The sequence below is a fragment of the Diabrotica virgifera genome, chromosome 9 (genome assembly GCF_917563875.1).
Source record: "Diabrotica virgifera virgifera chromosome 9, PGI_DIABVI_V3a".
NCBI classification, from domain to species: Eukaryota; Metazoa; Arthropoda; class Insecta; order Coleoptera; family Chrysomelidae; genus Diabrotica; species Diabrotica virgifera.
In genome coordinates, this window is record NC_065451.1 from 205117502 (window position 1) to 205136746 (window position 19245).

Below are 19245 nucleotides of genomic sequence, written 5' to 3' on the forward strand. Positions count from 1 at the left end.
TAGAATATGCAAGGCAAGCTGATGGTTCGGAAATCACTTCAGGATACGGATTTTTTTTCTTTGGTAAAGCAATAAACGTAGACTTCAGCCATATTCTTGGTATTACGCCTGTTAAATACCTATGTCATTAAATATTTTTGTTAGGCGTTGAGTACCATCGGTGTTAAAATAGTTTTATGAGTTCAGCGTATGCATTGTCAAGTCCGGCAGCTTTGGCATCTTTGAGTTGTGATATTGCTTTTTCCACTTCATCTGATGTGATTGATAAGGGCATTATATACGTAAAATGAAGGATGTTCAGATCTAGTATTACACATGCAAATTTCTTGAGTTTTATCTGTGATGATATTTCCCTGTTGGACTCGCAGTTTGCTAGCTGTGTTGGTTTTCTGAAGACCAGCTGCTTGTTTCACCATTTCATGCACGTTGAACGTATCATGTCTTTCGCTTTTCGGTTCCTATTTGTCTCTGAATCTTGTACATTATTTTGTTGTTTTAGACTTTTTTAACTGACTAACCTAACCTAACTATCCTAATGTAAAAGATTTAATATCATGCATATCAATTGAATAAAGATGCATTTGAAGCAAACCAATGAACCAATATTATGTGCCATATGCTTATAATCCCTGTTCCCTGGCATAAAATAAATCTAGTTTTTTGTTTACTTCGCCAGAGCGAGAAATACTAGACCGGAGTTATAATAAATCCTATTTCAAATAGTATTTTATCTCGGCACGTAGGTATATGTATTGTAACAAAGTTAAATATAACCTGTAGATTTATGGCAGAGTCTTAAAACGGTTCACAGCGGAAGGATATATCATGGCATTTATAAACTTCAACAGGTTTTAGTGTAGCTGTAGCTTATTTTAAAAGTTCTATCGTAAAATATATAAAGTTTAGATGTTCATTTCCCAGTATCCAGTAAACTGTAAATTCTAAACAACAAAATGTAACGTTTATACAAAATTGTTATGCAAAATATAAACTAGAGGACAGGGGCGTGCGGTGAAATTTGAAACAGGGGAAGCAATTTATAAAAAAAAATTGTAAAAACACCTATTTATAATGTAATTAAATTCTTCTACCATTTTTCGAAAACTTGTCATAACTTCCTTGTACAAACGTGGATATTGTGACATTTCTTTAATCAGATTATATTTAATTGAAAAAGAAAACAAGTAAAATCCTTTATAAGGTACCTATACATACTACTAGGTATACTCCCTAGGGAGTAAAAGTACCTTGTCTCCCTAGGGACGAAAAGTAGGTACGACTTTCCTCCCTACAATCAGGTCAGGAAATGTATACTTTCGGTAGAGGTAGGTTGAAAAAATATTAGTAACTCACTGGCAATATTTTTTGTGTCAATACTCAATATCCTCAGTCTCATATAAAGCTGTTAGTTCTGAACGTAATGAAATCAAGTCGAAGTATTGTCCATAAAGACGCATCAAAGATTTTGTTTGTTTTTCAGGAAAATGTGTTTTTTTAATGTATTAAAATTGCACAGCTAAAGAAAGTCTCGGTCATCAAAATTCTTAAAACCTATTTTCCATTCGTTGGCATATTTGATCTAAAATCTGGTAAATAGTATAGTCGGCGGTAGCACGATTCGACATCTCCAACATTATCAGTGCGTACCTATTCGTTTCCTTTTAGGCTCAAAACTTCTTGCCATCATATTATTCGAGCATTTGTCAAAGTCATCTCTCTCTTTTTGTTAATAATATCTTTAAATACGCTAATTTTTTTACACAGAAACCATGCAATCTCGTTTATCTTGCATTGAAATACATTAAATAAATTATCTGAGAATGGAAATATTTCTGAAAAAAGCTAAGTTTTAAAGTAAAATTCAAACAATCTTTTAAACTATCCAAAAATCCTCTCGAGCTATTTATGGTTTCTGTATCCCACTTTTCACATTTTTACCATTTTCCAAAACACTAATACATATTTTTTAATATATTTATATAAATAATATTTATATTTAGTATTTATAATATAAATAATTTCATGTATTTATTTATATAAATAATTCAATAAAATCCATCTTCATACTTTCAAAAAATCAGTCAACGAAGCCCGTCATTGTCAAATGCTGGTAAATCCCATTTAAATTTACCAAAAACATCTTCGTATGCAATTGACAAAACTGCTTATAAGCTAAAGATATGCCCCAAATTTGAACTCACCGCTCACCGTCTAACCCCGATGATTTTTTACATAGGCTTGAGTCGCTGGAGAGAAGCAACTTAAAATCAGATTATTATGCCGATATAACTCCGAATACCACCGTAGAAATACGATCATGGTCCGAGTACGGAAGGATGCAGCATGCAGCGCCGCTTATACGAGTATGGGTATTACCTATTTCATTGCTTAGTTTTTATTGTATGACAAAAATAGAGTAAAATACGTTTGTCTTTTCTTATCTTATTAGGTAGGTACTTGCTGCTTGTACTACATAATTAAATATTCTCGTACGCAACTTAAAATCCTGCTTATTATGTGTTTGTTCAATTTTTTTTAAATTATCTCAGTTACTCAGTTGGTACGGCATTACTACGGAAACCAAGGGAAGCAATGCTTCCCTTGCTTCCATGGACTGCACGCCCCTGCTAGAGGAGTAGTCGTAAGTCGTAAGGTACAGTAAACTTCGTAAATATTTTATGTTAATGTTTAAGTTTACTTTTAGTCCATAAATATCTTCTTCTTACGGTAGCTATGTTGGCGATCAACATGGCTATCCTAACTTTGCTTGCTGCTATTCGGAATTGTCCAGTTGTCGATGTATTGAACCACTTTCTCTGGTTTTGAACCAAAGATATTCTTCTTCTCCCGGGCCCTCCCTATCCAAATACTTGCTCTGAAAAATTAATTGCAATAAGCCATATCTCTGTTCATTCCTCATAACATGACCAACATACTTTAATTTACGCTCTTTGGTGGTGTTAATAATCTCGAATTCCTTGGCCATTCTACATGGGACCTCAACATTAGTTACACGATTCACTAAATAATAATAATAAATAATAAATAATAATAAACAATACTTAAAATGCTTCTGCAACACCACATCTCCAATGCGTCGAGTTTTCTTAAGAAGCTTCGGAAAGTGTCCAAGCCTCTCTACTCCGTATAATAACGTGGAAAATACACAGCATCTGACGATTGAAATTTTGCTACCAAGTGGTAATCGTGACTTCTGAAAAGAGACTTCATCATTATGAACGCTGATCCCTCTTTTTCTATGCGTTCTTTTATTTCACTTGAGTGGTGCCATTAGCTGTTTATGTTGGTACCAAGGTATGTGTAGCTGTCAACCCTGTCTATTGGTTGTTTGTTAACCAAAATCTGTGTATTTAATATTTCGCGCTTACTCACTACCATGTTCATTGTTTTTTTAATATTGAGATCAATACAATTCATATACAATGCATGACATCATTTTTTGCAAACCATCTAAACTATCTGCAAAAACTACTGCGTCGTTGGCATATTTAATGTTGTTTAGACGCACTCCGTTTAGACTAATACGCCTTCTTGTAGTTCTCATAGCGCCCGTTCGAAGATATATTCAGAGTATATATTATAAATCACCGAGGACAGAATGCATCCTTGCCTCACTCCTTTATCTTCTTTCAATATGGTTATGAGTTTATCATGTTTTACTCTATCAAATGCCTTTTTGTAGTCGATAAAACACGTATACACGTCACAGTCAACATCCCTGCATCTTTGCATAAGCACTTGGACAGCGAATAGAGCCTCTCGGGTGCCTAAGGCATCGCGGAATCCAAACTGTGTCCATGATACGCTGTTCTTCGCATTTTTTATATATATTCTATAAAAATGTAATAGCAATAAATAAATAATCGTCCAATTTTCTCAGTGATGATTTAAAGCAGCAGAAAATCTTCTTCTTTGCGTACCATCTCCGTGACGGAGCTTGGCAATCATCATGGCTATTCCGATCTTAGATGCTGCTGCTCTGAATAGTTCGATTGATGTGCATCCGTACCATTCCCTCAAGTTACGCAACCATGAGATTGTTCTCCCTCCTACACTTGTATTGCCCCGGATTTTCCCTTGTATATTCCCTTGCAAGAAAATCTAGGAACGTCTAATTATAAACCAAGGAAATAATTTTTTCTGTACACATTTCAATAGTTAGATATTTGGCTAAATATAGGTAAAATATACATCTTCTAGTACATCGTCCTATTGTCTGTATGTATTCATGACAGTGTATGTCAGAGAGCACGATCCAGGTATGGATATCTGAATGCAACCAAAACCCAAAGACCAACAAACGTCCCCTGAAAGCTTCCTACTAAAGCAGTAATCGTACAATGGCGCCATCTAAGGCGATTACTAGAACGAAACAAATTATTAAAAATATTTTTCTGCTCATTGTACATAGTACGCTGCCCTAGAAGATTAAATATTTGCAATCTTCGGTAGAACAATGGACATAAAACAATATTTAATAAATTGTTTCGTTCTAGCCATCGCGGTAGATGACACCATTGTACGATTACTGCTTGAGTAGGAAGTTTTTAGGATAGGTTTGTTGGTCTTTGGGTTTTGGTTGCATTCAGATAGCCATATGACCTAGTCAAAAGGAACAAACTATACTATATATTGTCTGAATTGGCAATACCATACCAGCTAATAAGACTCATTAAGGCCACAATGGACGAAACTCAGGCATGTGTAAGAATACAAAACCACCGGACAGACTTTTTCGAAATTTCGCAGGGGCTAAAGCAGGGAGATGGGCTGGCCCCAATATTGTTTAACCTGGCACTGGAGTATACGGTTAGGCAAATGCAAACTGGACGAGGAAACCTACTGACCAACCGAACGGTTCAATTGACCGCTTATGCCGATGATATTAATATTATGAGTAGAACATCAACAGGAGCAGGGGAAACATACGCAGAGTTAAAAACACAAACAAAAATGCTAGGTCTGGAAATTAACACAGAAAAAACAAAAATAATGACTCAGACGAGAAGAAATATAGCCCCACAAAACATTATACATGAAGATGACATTGACACGGTTGGAAAGTTTACATACCTGGGAGTAGAAATATATGCCGACGGATCAGAAGATGGAGAAATAGGGAAGAGAATAACGCAGGCAAACAGAGCTTATTTTGCCCTCTCCCATATATTTCGGTCTAAAAGTGTCCACCGAAATACAAAGATGAGAATCTATTAAACCTTAATTCGACCAATAACATGCTATGAAAGTGAAGCTTGGGTCTTGAAAGAAACATCCAAAAACAAACTCAACAAATTCGAAAGGAAAGTACTGAGGAGAATACTAGAACCTGTGAGAGAAAACGGAATCTTCAGAAGTCGATACAACAACGAGCTTTATCAACTCTATAAGGAAACACCCCTGTCAGACTTCATTAGAATACAAAGATTGCAATGGGCCGGGCATGTGATAAGAATGGGAGAGAATAGGCTACCAAAAAGAGCACTGAATGCTAGAATGCAGGGAAAGAGACCGGTTGGATAGCTAAGAAAGCGCTGGGAAGACACAGTAAACAGCGACGCACAAGCCCTTTTAGGAGTCCGTGTATGGAGAAGAACAGCCACAGACAAGGAAGGGTGGAGGCAAAAAATAAAGGAGGCCAAGGCTCAATTTGGGCTGTAGTGCCGTAGAAGAAGAAAAAGATAGCCATACCTGATTATCTCTAACAAGAGTGAAATACACAGTGAGGTTTTGTTTTCAATTTAAAACACAAAGCATTATGAGCTTGATAAATGTCACGTCAATATTTTCAACCTCAGCTCCTGTGCCGGCAGAAATAATTTCGTTTGAATTCTTACTTGCTACGGACGCGCTTACGCGTCTACGGCACTAATCTATAGTCATATTTGAACGCACATACGCGTCACCGGAGCGGAAACGGTTAATAGGTTTTTTTATAAAGCAGTTTCCATTATACTTTGATTTCAAATTTATTTCCTTTTAAATTATAGAATTTGTATTCATTGCGGGTTTTATTGAAAATTTACGACCTCAAGCACTTGCCGTAAAATCCGTATGAATTTACCAATATCGAATTACGTTCATGATACCAAATCCGTTATCTAGAGCATCACTCTAAATCGATTGAGAGGAAAAGAAGCATTTAAAATACTCTCATATCCGCTCAATAAGTGCCTTTTCACCTCGCTCAGATATTTTGAGCCTTTTTATAAGATAATAAATCTCGTGAAATGTCGCACGGATTCTTTTTAACCATTTTCTGCGTCTCGTTAAAAAGAGTGCCCTCAAATTTCCTGCTTCCTGCTGCTCGGTCTCTTCCTATATCATTTTTCTTTTGCAATTGTGTAATAATTTGTAAAATTCTTAGAGTGTACATTTTCCTTTTAATGGATTTTTTTATATTGCTTTAGGGTCTAAATACAACACCACATTTCTTTGTACTTTAGAAAAACGAACAATAAAGTATTTTTTATGAAGTTGATTCATTTAGAGACACTTTTTTGGTGGGGACTTTATGGGAAGTCGTGCATGGATCGTATCATCTGACGTTGCGCTGTTGTTCAGTATTATTTGACATTTCATCATGGAAAGACTTAGCCCGGCACAGCGTCTACAAATTATTCAGTTGTATTACGAAAATAGGCGTTCTATGAGGAATGTGTTTCATGCGCTTAGAGCAACTTATGATCCACATAATTGGCCTACTGAACCCACAATTCGCTATAACATCAGTAAGTTTGAAACCCAGTTTTCATTATTGAATAACACGCCACCAAATAGACCACAAACTTGGGGTACAAACCAAAGAACAAGAAGCAAAAATGGATGACAGAAGAAATACTATTACTAATGGATAAACGACGACGATACAAGAATGACCCAGATGGCAGCAATATGTATAAAAACATTAACAGGCAAATAAAAGCAAAGATAAGAATAGCAAAAAATGAATGGCTTAAGCAACAATGTATCGATCTAGAACATTTACAACGACAGCACGACGACCGGAATTTACATAAAAAGCTTAAGGAGACTGCTGGAATATATAGAAAACGAAGGCCAACTATTATAGTTAATCAGGATAACCAGATAGTGCTAGGTGAAAAAGAGAAAATTCATATATGGGAAAACTATATCCAGGAGCTCTTTCATGACGAAAGACCCATGGGTGAAGTTTATACAGACGACCAGCTGACTGGCCCTTCAATCACTAAAGAGGAAATAGAAAAGGCAATATTATAAATATTTAAAAAACAATAAGGCACCTGGACCTGATGAAATCCCTTAAGAAATACTCAAACTACTAGATGAAAGGGGAATTTCAGCACTACATAAAATATTTAATTTTATTTATGAAACTGGTTCTTCTTCTTTATGTGCCGTCTTCTACCGAAGGTTGGCGACCATCAAACGATAGGTTTCTCTGTTTTGTGCCGCATGTATTATGTTCGCAACTTCTGGTATTTGAAACCATTCTCTCAAGTTTCTCAGCCAAAATTTCTTCTTTCTGCCCAAACCCCCTTCTACCTTTAATCTTGCCTTCCACGATAAGCTGTAGCAGACTGTACTTATCATTACGGAACACATGGCCCAGGTATGACGCTTTCCTCCTTTTAACAGTTGTTAACAATTCCACCTCTTTACCCATTCGTCTCAATACCTCTGTGTTGGTCACTCTGTCTGTCCAAGGTATTCTCAGTATGCGTCGATACAGCCACATTTCTAGAGCCGCTAACTTCTTTATAGTTGTTGCTGTTAACGTCCACCCTTCTACTCCGTAAAGTAGCGTAGAGAGTACGTAGCATTTCGTGGCGCGCCATCGGAGGTTAACGCTTAGGTTGCGGTTACTTAAGAGCTTTCTCATTTTTATGAATTTGGATCTTGCTATTTCAATTCGGATCCTAATCTCTACGTCTGGGTCCCACTTATCATTTACTGTATATCCCAGATATTGAAATCGGTGTACTCTTTCAATACGTTCGGCTTCAATATTCAGGTCGATATGTTGAATGTTCTTTTTACTGATCACCATAAATTTAGTTTTCTTTCTATTGATCTTCAGTCCAAATCGGTTGCCAGTTGTATTTACTCTATTTAGCATCATCTGTAAATCTTCGATGTTATCGGCCAGTATAACAGTATCATCTGCATATCGAAAATTACTTATTGGTACGCCATTAATCTTAATGCCCTCATTGTACTCTTCCAGTGCCTCTAGAAATATTTGTTCCGTGTACAGGTTGAAAAGCAGTGGCGAAAGAATACAGCCCTGTTTAACCCCTCTAGAAATGGTTATGTTTTCACTCACCATATGTCCATTCTTTATGTGGGCTGTTTGATTCCAATATAGATTTTTTATAATCTGGATGTCCTTAGTGTCAAGTCCTGAAAGATGTAATAGTTCTATGAGTTTGTCATGTTTGATAGTATCGAATGCTTTCTCATAGTCGATAAAACAGGCGTAAACATCTTTCTGTTGATCCAGGCATTTTTGAATCAAGACTTGTATTGCAAATAGGGGCTCTCGAGTTCCAAAACCGCAAAACCGCTATCCTCAATAGTGGTTACTCTCTACATTTATTCCCCTACCCAAAAAAGTCAATGCAAAAAGATGTGAGAATCACAGACTCATTAGCCTGATGAGTCACACTTTAAAAATATTCTTAAAAATACTACATTAAAGATTATAAAAAAAATGTGAATGGGACATCAGTGATTCTCAGTCTGGGTTTAGGCAAGGTTTGGGAACAAGAGAAGCAATAGTAGCAACACAGGTGTTGGTCCAAAATTGTTACGATCAGAGGAAGGACGTATTCCTGTGCTTTTTAGACTACAAGAAAGCGTTTGATCGTGTCCAACGTCACAAGTTAATGCAGATCCTCAAGAAGCTTGATATAGACCAAAAAGACATAAAATGCATTGAAAACTTGTACTGGTATCAGGCAGCACAATTAAAAATAGACAATTCTATATCCAAATACATACATATAAGAAGGGGTTCGGCAGGGATGTGTGCTTTCCCCTCTTTTATTTAACATTTATTCGGAAGCCATATTTCAAGAGTCTTTGGAAGATGCAGAGATGGGAATCAAAGTGAATGGAGTATTGATCAACAACATACGATATGCTGATGATGCTGTCTTAATTTGCGACAACATAGCAGATCTTCAACAACTTGTCACTATAATCGGAGAATACAGTAAGCGAATGGGATTAGAGACTAATACCAAAAAGACCAAATTCATGATCATCTCCAGAAACTTGGATGCATTTGAAAACCCTACCATAACACTGAATACTAAGTCCATTGAGAGAGTGAGCAAATTCAAATACCTAGGAACGTGGCTTTTTGAAGACTGGGCATCGGACAGGGAAGTAAAATGTCGCATTGAGCAAGCTCGACAAGCTTTCGTAAAATTCATGAAGGTACTGACCTGCTCAGAGTTCGACCTTACACTGAGACTAAGGTTTACTAAATGCTACGTGTGGTCGGTGCTGCTATATGACATAGAGGGCTGGACACTCAAAACGAGGGATATAAACAGATTAGAAGCCTTCGAAATGTGGCTTTATCGCCGTATCCTAAAGATACCATGGACGGCGAAAGTCACAAATGTGGATGTCCTTAAAAGAATCAACCAATATTTAAGCGTCTTTATTATCCAGCATTTCCTCTGCATCTTCTTGCAAGCAATAGGTTGTTGTCGTTCTTGTCGCTGTTCAAGTGTCTCCCGTTATGATCACTCTTCTCGCATCTATGTCTCTCTGTTATAACTTGACGATGTGACTTGACGATCAACATCGGTCTCCTGAGCTCGATGGAGACGTTTTCTCACAAGAGTTTGTACACCTTGGCGAGATTGGCTAAGTACGGCTTCTTTTGCCAACCTTGTGTATCGTTTTTCCATAGTCTTCAAATCTACGTGTCGACGAAGCCGCACCAAATAACTATCAATTCTGCTGGGGCTTCCTATGGAGTTTCCTGACATTGGCGTCGTCTTCCAATGCTCGTCGTGTTCTCTTTGAAGCGGATTCTCGCTGCTGTCTACTTAATCTAGCTTTAGAATTATCTTCTTCGCAACGTCGCCTATTAGCTTGCTCTTTGTTCAATATAACAACGGTACTATATTTGAAACCAGCTCTATATTTACTATTAGAAAGAAGTTTCATTAAAATAAAAGTTTTTGTCTTCTCTCTCTTCCACTCTCTATTTTTTTCTTATTCATTTTGAAGATATAAAATATCACAAGAAAACTCGTATACTATTTCACATATATTATTTTATTAAAGTTTTAAAATATTTATGATTTTGTACATTTTTAAATTATAAAAGATTTGTTTTATATCAAAAAATATGATGAATCTATAATATAATAATCAATAATAGTCACTGACAGCTATACAATAAACAAAACAAATTGCACTGGCGCATTTCACAGTATATCATAAATTTAGATGAAAACTATAACTGCATTACACACTAGCAACTTTATAGAGGGTTACAGTAGCCCAAATGATTGTATTTCCCAAATATAAGCTGAAATGGAAATGCTTGTCACGTATACACAATTCGGTCTGCGTTTAATTCAAAACGAGTAATTTCCCTGCAGTTTGCATAGAGTACGAAGTAATAACTATTAATAATATGTATCGTATAGTAGTGTCGCAGTATATATATACATTTTAAATGTATAGAAAACTAAAATAGTAAGTAATTATTTTAAAATTCCTAAAGTAAATGTAACTAAATAAACGGCACTTTCTATTTAGGGTCTGTTTTTCGTTCTCGTCCCCAAAACTCCCAAAAATTTCAAAAATTTAACTCCGGCCTTTACGGCTTCTGATAGTACTGATCATTACCTTTCTAACGCATGTCTAATTTTGAAAATCGGTTATACCATTCAAAAGTTACCGAGCTCAGAAATATTACTCAATTTTTATTTAAAAAAGGGAAAATGTTTGTCGATATGTATGTATGTGTGTGGAAAAGTTAAACCGATCTGAATTTTTTTTGTGTTTGAAGAGGGAGTCAGTGCCGATTCAGAACCGATGTAGTTTGTGACTTTTGACCACCCATAAGCCAGTTATAGGACTTGGTAGGTACAAAACGGAATATTTTTTGGGGTATATATCTTCGGTTCAAGAAGAGACAGGAGAACCGCAAATTCACCAAATCAATAGTATTAAGTTACGCTTTCAAAATGGTGTCTAAGCCGCCAGGATCAGACATACACACGGCTCAGTATAGCCGAGAAACTGAAAAACTAAACTTTAAAAATTTTGGTTTTTCGACAATTACTCAGAATTTCAACCTACGAATTGCGCCAATAACTGAGCGTTTGTAGAAGGACTCTAGGCGAATCTAACGGTGTATACCTCATATCCGGGAAAATTCGAATTTTTAAGTTATAGGCTTCATAAGTATGATCAAATCTATTTCTTACGGAAAAACGGTTTTTCAAGCTCAATAATTCCTGTAATAGCTTTAGTTATCATAATTGACCTTAGATTCATCAGATACTACTTGCCAATACGTTTCAAACTCATGTTTAGTGATCAAAATCGGTTAAGCCGTTTAGAAGTTATTAAGCTACAAAAGTATAATCCAATTAACGATTATTTCCTAAATGGTTTATGTAGTTGTAGTGGTTACGACGCTAAATTTGATCTGGCAACGGGCATTTCGAGTTCATTTACCGGCCATTTCAATATTTTTTTTCAATCTATTTCAAATAGAAAAAAAATCTTGTGTACATTCGATGGACACTAGATCATTTGGGAGATAATGCGACAAAGGCGACAATTTATAAAGCTTAAAATGTAATCAAGAAACATTGCATTCAATTTCATACATTTAATTTATAAATAACTTTGAAAAACTCCTGATACAAGAATAAAAAACCGCTGAACGCCGTAAAAATGAGTGGCGCATACAATATTCCAGCTACAAAAGATCTGATATGAATATTACTTGGCGCGAAAATTTTGATGCAAAACAAAATTCTAGTTTTATTTTAAAAGATTTTTCCATAATATTTACTAAATTTGAAGTAAAATGCGCCACAAAAGAGTAACTTTTATAAAGTTGGAATTTTGAAACTCTTTTGTGGCGCGTTTACTTCAAATTTAGCAAACATTATGGAAAATCTTTTAAAATAAAACTAGAATTTTGTTTTGCATCAAAATGAAAATACATTTTCGCGCCACGTAATATTCATATCTGATCTTTTGTAGCTGGAATATTATATGCGCCACTCATTTTTTCGACCTTTAGCGGTTTTTTATTTTTGTTTAAATATATAATGATGATTATATATATAATGTCTCATCACTTTATTGACTTTTATGATCGATTTTTCGGTTCCTATTCGTTGTAGTTGTTGACCATGAGGCAAAGTCGCCAAAAAGACCGAGGTATAACTTTCTAATTTTTTTAACAATTTCCTCAAAAGGAATATGATTCTAAACGATTAAAATAATTCTTAGATAAATTTCAGGTTAAAAAAGAGAAGTAAAATCAATAAGTGCTTATAATTGATTTAAATTATATCATAACTAATTTTCTGTATGTGATTTAACGATTACTGATGATTATTTTAAAGTAAAAATCACAAACCATGTTATAAAGAATATTTTTCTGGTCTGGCAAAATAGATATACCTCGTCCAATTTACTTACCGTTGCACGTCATCCGCGCCATAGCCTGTGACACGATACCAACACGAAATATTTAGGCGGTGGGTGTGTTCTTTTTTAGAATCAAAATGATTCTAAAGGGGAACACACCTACCGCCTAAATACTTCGTGTTGGTATCGTGTCACATGCTATGGCGCGGATGACGTGCAACGGTAAGTAAATTGGACGAGGTATATGTGGTTATGTGGTGATTTCAAACCATGCATAGATATATAATACTCTAGATTGCGCCCTGCGATCTTAAAATGGGTGACGATTGCGACAGAGATAAATGAGCCTATTTGGTCGGTAGTCTCTTTTTAATTTAAGGGGAATATCGACGACGTGAATATCCCACTTTATCGAGTAATATGTGTTGACAGTTGGAGCGGGTGGTGACGGGAAATGGTCTTTGGTCTTCGGACGTGGATAATCGTGGTTCGAATCCCATACCAACTTTACTTTTTTTATTTTTTATTTAATCAATATTGCATTTATTAGATATTTTTACATCTGAAAAATGGACCTAAGTAAATCTAGCAGATAATAAATGTATGTATAGTAAGTTAATATTGGAATACATAATTTGTGAACTGCATAGTAAAATAAAAGTCATTCGTTATTAATATAAATTCGTCCTTATTCGAATGATGTGAAAGTTTGTTTTGCTTCTACTTTTTTAAAAAATTGTAACAATAGTTTCATAAATAAAAATAATGTCTAATTACTTATAATTGAATCGGTCATTTCAAAAACAGCAAAGTCCACAATTTTCAGAAACTAACTTTTTGAGAGGAATAGACTCCTTTAAGATAAACGTTGTGTGAAAAACGACACCAGTCTAGTAAAAACATTAGGAACAAAACTACAATATAACTCTGAATTATTTTGATGTCATCCATTTCATCCATCTTTCGACTATATAGTTAGTTTTCTTTGCTCTTCTGTAAAATTAGGAATATGTGACTCGTGTTGTTTTCGAAATGACCGATTCAATTAATAAATCGATGGTACATTATGTTGATATTAATTATTGGTAATTTTTTACGAATATTTTTAACAATTACTTTATACTATTCTACAATTAACTTATTAAAAAAATAACATTGGCTTTTATATTTTTAAAAATCTATAGGTACCTACACAGTTTTTCTTATTTGTTATATATTTCTTTGCATAGATTTACTTTAGAGATGTAATAATATCTAATAAACGCAATATTGATTAAATAAAAAATAAAAAAAGTAAAGATTGGTATGGGATTCGAACCAGGATTATCCACGTCAGAAGACAAACGACCAGTTCTCGTCGCCATCCGCTCGAACTGTCAAACCATCTAAAATACTCGACGACAGAGTAGGATAGTGACGTCGTCGATACTCCCCTTGAATTAGAAAGAGACTACCGACCAAATAGGCTCATTTATCTCTGTCGCAACCGTCACCCATTTTAAGATCGTAAGGCGCAATCTAGAGTATTATATATCTATGTTTCAAACCAACTTATCCTTATTATTTGAACAATTTTCTATTTTTATTACCAGCAATTCAAATAAGTCTAACCACATTTCTTATTCCTGTTCTAGAACAACACCATATAATACGAAACTTAAAACTGGTTGACACCATTTCGTTGGCTGTTAACCTGGGAACAAGAAACAATGAGACCAAATATATTCCCGTGCTGTAATCCTATTTTACTGCGCCATATTTCTGCTCCCTGCAGAGTGAAAATTCCTATTCGGGATTGCAAATTGTAAAAGTTGTGTTGAGAGTATAACGGGCGCTAATATAGTATAATTATTTAGTTCGAAAGCAATGAAAGGGGCGGTAACAAAGTACGAGTAATAGGAATTTATTGCTGCTCTAATGTTTGTTTACCGGTAATATTTTTAGAGCTGGTAAAGATTTATAACTGGCTTTTATACAAAGAGGATTAAATAAATTATATAGGATTATAAAGACTGCGAAAAAATACCAACATAGTGATATTATTTATGCAATAATGCAATTTATTGCCAAGGTTTGATTTTCTTCAAGTATGTATACTTCTTCTTTTTTAAGTCTCGTTAGGCTTGTCATAGACGTAGGTCCTTAAATGTTGATTGTAGCACAAAAAAAGAATGTGTGTGTACTTTGTAAGCACGTAAGAAGTTATACTTCTAGTATATGATTTCAACGAAATAAATATACTTTCAACAGGTTATTTGTATTTAAAGATTAAACTAATTTTTACTTACTACTTTCCAAAAATTTTTACTAAAACAATACTAAAAATAAAAAAAAGTTAGATAACACACGGAATTGAACGGAATTTATTAGAAGTTAGTTGTCACGCAAGGTGGTTTCTCCTTAATGAAGTTTTCCATGAAGAATTGAAAACATTTTTGTAAATAAAAAGTGAAGTGAAAGTTATTTAGGATTATAATTTTAAAGCGATTGTTTATTACGGAAAAGGGAAATCCACAGGTAGATGTAATTATTAGTTTTTAGAAAAATAGAGGTAAAGAGAATTGGAATTTTAAATATGTTTGTTTAATGACAGGAATATTTAGATAATTTCCGAAAAGTCATTAGTTTTGAGTAGAAATTTTGTTTGAAAGAATGACTGGGTTTTTCGATTGAAACAGAGGGAGTTGGAGAGAGAAATGTTTCTGATTGGCTTGGCAATTTGGAATGGGGAAAGTTTTGTTTGAATGTTGAGATAGTTTTGGAAAGAGGAATTCATTGTGTTACCGGCATCCGAAAGGGGCAATCAAAAGTTTTCGTGAGTAGTTCAGCAGCAAGTACTAGTGTTTTGTTTTGATAGTGGGAGTAGCCGAAAAGTGGTACGAGAGACAAATCAAATCGAGAAGAAATACCTCTTTGATTATGTACAGTCCAAGAGAGTAAGTTACAAGAATTATCATTACAAAAATTATTTGTGACACCAAGTAAAAAAGATACTTGGGTCTCAGGAGATTATTGTTGAGAGAAAGAAAGGAGAGAGTTTTGGAGTTTATTGAACGAGTACTGGCAAAAAGAGGCCTGGCTTGTGTTTTGGAGAAATAGTTGCTGGTATCCTGCTGGATTGTTTGCTGAGAACGGAGAGGGCTTTGATTGGTAGCCTAACATAATCAACAAGGAGGAGCTGTTTGGGTCAAGAGGAGACATCATTATGTGTGAATCAAAAAGGTCAGTCAATAACTTATGTGATAGATTTTCTTTATAATCAGAAGTTAAATTTTTTTACGTAAAAGCATATGCATTTAAGTTTCCAACATTTCAAAATTTTAATAGGAAGTATAAGTAATTTGTGAATACCAAATTTGTTTGTTTAGCTTGTTTTTTTATTAAGGGTATCAAGAACAAAGCGACAAATATTTGTTTGAATTAGATTAATTTATATGGTAAAAGTTTCTTTTGGACAGTTATGCCCACAGATTTTAATTGATAAATTTACAGAACATTGCTTTTGATAATAAAGGTAATTGTATGTTTTTATTTATGATTTTTCTATTTATTTCCTTTTACTATTTTATCCCGATAAGGATCAACTAAGAGATACTGAAACCACGAGAGAAAATAAGTATAACATAAGATAATTTAGACATTTTTTTATATTATAAAACGGCACCCTGAGATTCTTTCTTAATTTTTATGTATGATTTGCGTTAATTAAATAATTGATCAAATAAATAATAATATATCAAAATAATAAGAAGCAGATCACAACAATATATTACTTATTATTATACATACATAATTTGAAAGATTAGCAACGAACTACATAGGTACTGTCTGTCTGCGCATGCGCCAGGCAAGTATAAAATTTAACCCTCGATCGTAAAAAAGTATAACTTCAAAAATCAAAAAAAAAATAAAAATTGTATAAAAAGTAATTCTCCCTCTTTTTGATTATGTACATTTATCCATTTATTTCGAAAAGTTAGTAGTAAGTAAGATGATCCCATAATTTACTTAGTCACTATTTGGAAAATGTTGACAGCACGAAAAATTTGCAAGTTAGAAATTGTAGGAAATTGCAATTGCAACAATTTAAGTCGTCACCATTTTGTTGAAGACTCCTATATAACCATTTCCCGCAAGATCTTAGGCTGGCGCCTTTAGTGCATTCGTACGACCTCAAAGATTCATTTGAGCAAAACAATGAGAGCTCATAATGGTATAAAAGATAATTCTCTCCATTTTTATTTATGTACAATTATGTCGTAGACATAATATATCTTATGAAGATATAGATCAGGGGTGGGCAAAGAGCGGCCCGCGGCCCGCGGAAAAAATGTGGATTATTTTTTTAAGTTTTTTTTTTAATTACTACTAATCTTAATATTTAAATATAGTTAATGCAGCTATTAATCAACACTTTCGTAGCGGGTGATTTTTCCGCAAATTTTCATCATAACGTGGGCAATTATTTGGGTTTCCGGCACAGAGTTTTGTCGGCTCGCTATATGAAATCCATGAAATTTCAACAAATTTAATGGAAACGATATTTTTTGAAGTAGTCAGGAACTGTTTGGAAATTTTTAAATTAACCCGAACCAGCTAGTAAGTGTAACAATTGACGGAGCGCCAAATTTAAGAGGAACAATAATAAATATGGTAATATGTATTAAGAAAACTAAAAAAAAAAGATTATTTTCCAGTTCAAATTGATTCCGTACCAGTCTACATTCAACTAGGAATTAAAGATTAATTTACATATTTTTGCAATATTTTTACAATATTTTTGCATTTTACAAATTTTTGCAAATGTCCGAAAGTACATATGTAGCTAAATTATTTATGGTTCGGCTCACATTTGTGAACAAACATTTTGAATAATGAATATTAATAAAAATCCATTGAGGACCGGAATTGGTGATGACTTAGAAACCATTAGAAATGACAGTTAGAATAAATACTACAAAATTTCCACCCGAAATAGAAAGAATCAAGAACGAGGACATAAAACTAGTAAACTAAACTTTATAAAAGCCATTAAGAGCGCAGGCGCAAAATTTCGGACCAATGTTTTATAAATGCATTCATTTTTTTCGAATCCTGAGAAAATCAATAAATATTTTTGAAAAATTTAAACGTAGAATGAAAGATTACATTATTACCGAGGGTCGAAAGTCCCTAAAATAAATAAAAAGTTTCTTTTGAATGAGATATTTAAAACTAAAAATCACACTACATTTTCTCTTCTTTTTCACCCCTGTAACTTATTAAAATAAACAATATAGAAGTTTTTGAATACTTTCGGCTCTCGGTAATAATGTAATCTTTGGTTCTGCGTTTAAATCTTTTGAAAATACTTAATAGTTTGCTAAGGATTCGAAAAAAAAAATGAATGCATTTAAAAAGCATTGGACCGTAATTTTTGCGCCTACGTTCTTAAGGTTCGTTTTTCGTATTTTAATAAATATTATTTTAAGTTTGTAAATAATAAATAATGTGTTTTATAAACCGTTTGTGTTCATGTGTTTGATCGGAGTAAGATTACCTGAAAAACAACATAATTAATATCCCTTTCACTCACTTTGCAGCAGCTTGAACGTAGTGAAAAACATTCAACAGCTGTTACTTTTTTTTTATAAATTACTTCGCGATTCAAAAACTTTTCCGGTGTGCATCACTCTACAATTTGACAGACAAAAAAGAAATTGAAACTAGAAGTTGTCAAAACTTTTTGTTTTTGACTGGTTTTTCTCGTTTTTCTCTTTTATTAACTGGTTTTATTAAACCGCCAAAGGCGTTGGACATCAACTCAACTAAAACTCAAAAGCTACTTGACAGATTCACCTGAAATTTTTCATAGATTTCCTTTAGACATTCCGTGAGGTAACGCTGTCGAGATATTTTTTGTTTTATGCTTATTTGTTGTTTAATAATAAATATGCTGATTTTTACCCTTTACAAAAAATTTTGTTATTTTGGCTTGTGAGTGATATCAAAAACTCAAAACTCGTTAACACCAAAAAAACTCGACAGCGTTATAAATCTCGAGAAACTCATAAGCTAATAAAATACTTTTGAATTTTTGTTTCATATTATCCAATGACGAATTCTGATATCTACTTAAAATCCATTTTTTTTGAGGTGTCTGTTACTTTTCAATATTTGGTCTTGAAAGTTTTTTTAAATATTCTTTGAATTGTACTGAATATGTTTATTAAATTTAAAAATAAAATAATTCTATCATAGTTTCAAACCAAATTGACAAAAATGCGGTTGAAATGTTAATTTCACTAAACAAAATTAGTAAAAAAGTTGAAAATTCGAACATAGGTAAAAATATTGCGGCCCTCGGTAATAGACCAAAAACATTTTATGTCCCTTACTAAAAAAAGTTTGCCCACCCCTGATATAGATGATATCCAGCAAGAGGAGAACTAGGAACGAGAGAGGCTCAGTTGGCTTTTACCGTTCTCGCGCAAAGACGACTAAATATGAACCAGGATCTTTATGTCTACTTCGTAGATTATCAGAATGATTTTGATAGAGTATAACATCAGAAACTCGTTGAACTTTTAAAAGAAAAGAATGTGACAGAAGAAATAT

At 33.9% G+C, this 19245-nt stretch overlaps 1 protein-coding gene across 1 annotated transcript in view; it reads left to right on the plus strand.

Annotated features, from left to right (window-relative positions):
* LOC114330480 (frequenin-1) overlaps positions 1-19245 on the plus strand; it is a 760895-nt gene that overhangs the window by 429328 nt on the left and 312322 nt on the right. The window lies entirely within an intron of this gene.